The sequence below is a fragment of the Charadrius vociferus genome, unplaced genomic scaffold (genome assembly GCF_000708025.1).
Source record: "Charadrius vociferus isolate BGI_N301 unplaced genomic scaffold, ASM70802v2 scaffold136, whole genome shotgun sequence".
Classification (NCBI taxonomy): Eukaryota; Metazoa; Chordata; class Aves; order Charadriiformes; family Charadriidae; genus Charadrius; species Charadrius vociferus.
Window position 1 is genome coordinate 1,398,600 of NW_009648960.1, and position 237 is coordinate 1,398,836.

The following is a 237-nucleotide window of genomic DNA, read 5'->3' on the forward strand; positions in this document are numbered from 1 at the left end:
GGGGCAGCGGTCCGTCAGGGGAGGGGGTGGTTCGTCCTGGCCTCCTGGGCCAGGGGTGTCGCTGTGCCTGAGAAAAATCCGCCCCCTGCCAGCGGGGAGGGCCCAGCCCCGGGCCAGGGCACGGCCTTCCCCCAGCACCAGTGTTATCTTCTAACGTCTCCTAAATGCGGGTTGATTCAGCTACAGTGTTAATTACACTGAGTCACCGGGGAGGTGGGATAAGTGGCAACATCATGA